We start from the raw sequence: 3,645 nt of genomic DNA, 5'->3' as shown, positions 1-3,645 counted from the left end.
ACCAGGATAAGGGTTGCCTTAGGGTGGCCATAAGTCAGAAATGACTATTATTATTATTATTATTATTATTATTATTATTATTATTATTATTATTATTATCATCATCATCATCATCATCATCATCCATAATAATATATTATCCATTTAATAATAATAATAATAATAATAATAATAATAATAATAATAATGATGATGCTGAGAGAGTGTGCCTTGGGTTTTCCCCCTGGAAGGCAAAATTACCGCCCCCGGAACCCAGTGACACCCAGTGTGAGAATGCCACTGAGTTTGGGCACTTGGTCTCTAAAAGCCTTGCCATCACAAAATGCTCACAAAACATATTCTGATCTCTTAAGAAAACAGGATACAGCACAATTGAACTGTTTAAGCTGCAGCCTGATTTTAATCACATTACCAGTCATCTGCAGGCCTTTATAAAGCAACACTGGCATATAGTTCAGCACACCAGGCTGTCAGGACAAACACAGGCCTAATTCAAAAGAACTGAAAATATTGGGGACATCCTGGTGCAGATCACCTTTAGGGAGTATAAACAATATCTGGTAGGTGTAACTAGACCCACAGGACGTCCCTGTGGTATAGATCCAAAATGACAGAATCAATAGGCCATGTGACCCTGAAAAGACATATTTTGCACAACTGCACTCTCTGTAACAGCTGTTTTGTTACTGACGTCATACAGTGCAAAAGGTTCATCTGAGGAAAATAAGCATCTTCAGAATCATATAAGGGAGCACTCTATCATACAAGGAACAACAAAACAGGTGTTTCCTGGTGAGTCAAGTTTTGGAGCAACATTGTTGTGCAACTGACTTCATATTTTGGGGCAATAAAGCAGGTGAACAATGCAGCTAGAGTAGATTTTAAAAATAAAAACCTTATTCGCTTTTGGATTAAACAAGGAAGGTGTCTATCTCCCACCTTTGCAAAAATTTTCATTTTCCAGAGACCCCCTCTATCCCAGATACATCTGTGCACCTATTAATATTATTTTTGCTACTGTCTGCTCATTAAGATTTTTTTTACAATCTGCCTTTATTCACATGCTTTCACTTTGTCATTAAATAGTTTCAGAGTTCCTGCCTCAGATATCTGTGCAGTTTTGGTTTTAAATAGGTATGTACAGTCAAGGCTGCATTCCATCATCCTACTTGTTCAATTTATATGCCAAAAACATCATAAGAAAAGGAGAGCTAGAATCAGGAGGAGGAAGAGTTAAGATTGGAGGAAGGAATACCAGCAACCTAAGGTACGCAAATGATACAATAATAATGGTGGAAGACATCACAGTCTTGGAACAGTTACAAAGGAAGGTAAAGGATGAAAGCACAAAGACAGGATTAATGCTGAACATAAAAAAAATGATAACAGAAGAAATACATAAACTCAATATAGACAACGAGGAAATTGAAATAGTTAAAGAATTCCCATACTGGTGGCGCAGTGGTTAAATGCCTGTACTGCAGCCATTTACTCGAAACCACAAGGTTGCGAGTTCAAGACCAGCAAAAGGGCCCAAGCTCGACTCAGGCTTGCATCCTTCCGAGGGCTAAAATGAGTACCCAGACTGTTGGGGGCAAATTAGCTTACTTGCTAATTAGTTTACTTGCTGTTCACCGCTATGATCCACCGCTATGATCTTTGGAATAGCAGTATATAAATAAAACAAATTATTATTATTATACTTAGGATCAACTACAGACTGGAATGGTGACTGCTGTCAAGAAATACGATTAGGAATGGGAAGAGCAGATAGAGAAGCTCCTGAAGAGATTAAAAATATACAACTGAACACAAAAATTAGAATCGTCCGAACCATCATATTCCCCATCACCATGTACGGATGCAAGAGCTAGAGATAGTAAAGAAAGTAGACTAAAGAAAAATCAACTCATTTGAGATTGTGGTGCTGGAGAAGAGTGCTTAGGATATTGTGGACAGTTGAAAAGACAAGCAGATGGGTCTTGGAACAGATAAAGCCAGAGATCTCCTTAAAAACCAAGATGATTAAATTGAGGCTGACATACTTTGGTCATATAATGAGAAGGCTTGAATCATTGGAAAAGACAAAAATGCTAGGAAAGGTAGAGAGCAGAAGGAGGAGGGGAAAACAGCATGCCAGCTGGATGGACTCAGTCAAGGGGGACACAGGCATGGGCACGCAGGACCCTAAGCAGAAAAGTAGAAGATAGGGGTTCTCGGAGATGTCTCATCCACAGTGTCGCCATGAGTCAAGATCAACACGAGGCCAGATAACAACAACAGGCTATATAAGCAAATTGCAAATATAAGGATTATTTGCAATATATCAGGTATTTATGTGTTGCTCTTTTGTGATGTTTTTCTAAAATCCACTTAAGGTCACAAGAACATCCACAGGATTAATCTTTCCAAAATCTTGAGGTATACGTTTTTCTCTTGTGGATTTCACTGGAGGCTCCCATTTTTGCTTAACATAACATGGGAATGTAATATAACTTAATGTTTAATTTCCCCCTTCTAATACAAATTTAAATGAATTAACTTTTTTGCTTATTATAAACTAAACAGATTATCCCTTACCTAGAGTTTCCCCATCTCTGCAAACACTGTTTATGCTACACAGGGTGATTTCCATGTTCTTTTGAGACTATTTTGGCTGCATCTTGCATAATTTGGCACACTTGACAGTGCACTGTAGATACAATTTGGAGTTGGGCCAAAATCAATGGCATCTCACAAACATCACCACTTGGCTGGATATAATTTCTGATGGTCCATAGCTTTTTGTTGGCCCATTTCCTGGTCCTCTAAAGATATCACGTGTTTCTGTGCATTTTCCAAAAATATGACTGGAAATATTTATTTTGAAAGGGGGTTTCCTGAGTTTGGCGCACCCACTCTCCCATATACATAAAGATCTCAATGGTGAGGCAGTACCCCAAGCAGCTTATCCTAAATAAAACTTTTTTTAAGGTGTGGAAAGACTCTTCAGGTTGTTTTTGTTCTGACAGACTAAGATGGTCACCACCCTGGACACTTTTACTTAAGAAATTCCCATTCAATGTGGCTTACTCGCACATACTCTTAGCTTCAGTGCCTAGTTTGTGGTGAAACTTCTTTTCAACTTGAATGCCTAGGCAATTCTGAGAAGGGTTACCTAAAAGAAACTACTTAACTAAAACTTCCCAAGTTCCTATTTTTTTTCTTACAGGTCTGAGATTGAACTGTACTGAAGTACACCTTTTAACAATTACAAACCACAACAACAGGCCACCAAGACATACAAATCCAGGAACAGGAAAGCTTTGGATGTTACTTTGCTGAATGATATACACACTCAGCCAGGTGATCTGAAGTACAGATCTGCATCTTTTATTTTTTTAAAATAAATAAGCAAAATATTCTCCCCCAGCATGTTTGTATAAAATATAATGTATTCTTTTGTTTTATGAACTTCTAAAATTTTAAGAGCCAGCATGGTGTAGTGGTTTGAGTATTGGACTATGACTTTGGAGAGCAGAGTTTGATTCCCTGCTTGGCCATGGAAACCCACTGGGTGACCTTGGGTGAGTCACACACTCAGTCCCTGAAAACCATATGATAGGGTCACCTTAAGTTGGGAATGATTTGAAAACACACAACAAA

The sequence above is a fragment of the Sceloporus undulatus genome, chromosome 2, assembly GCF_019175285.1.
Source record: "Sceloporus undulatus isolate JIND9_A2432 ecotype Alabama chromosome 2, SceUnd_v1.1, whole genome shotgun sequence".
Taxonomy (NCBI): Eukaryota; Metazoa; Chordata; class Lepidosauria; order Squamata; family Phrynosomatidae; genus Sceloporus; species Sceloporus undulatus.
This window is presented reverse-complemented; position numbering follows the sequence as displayed.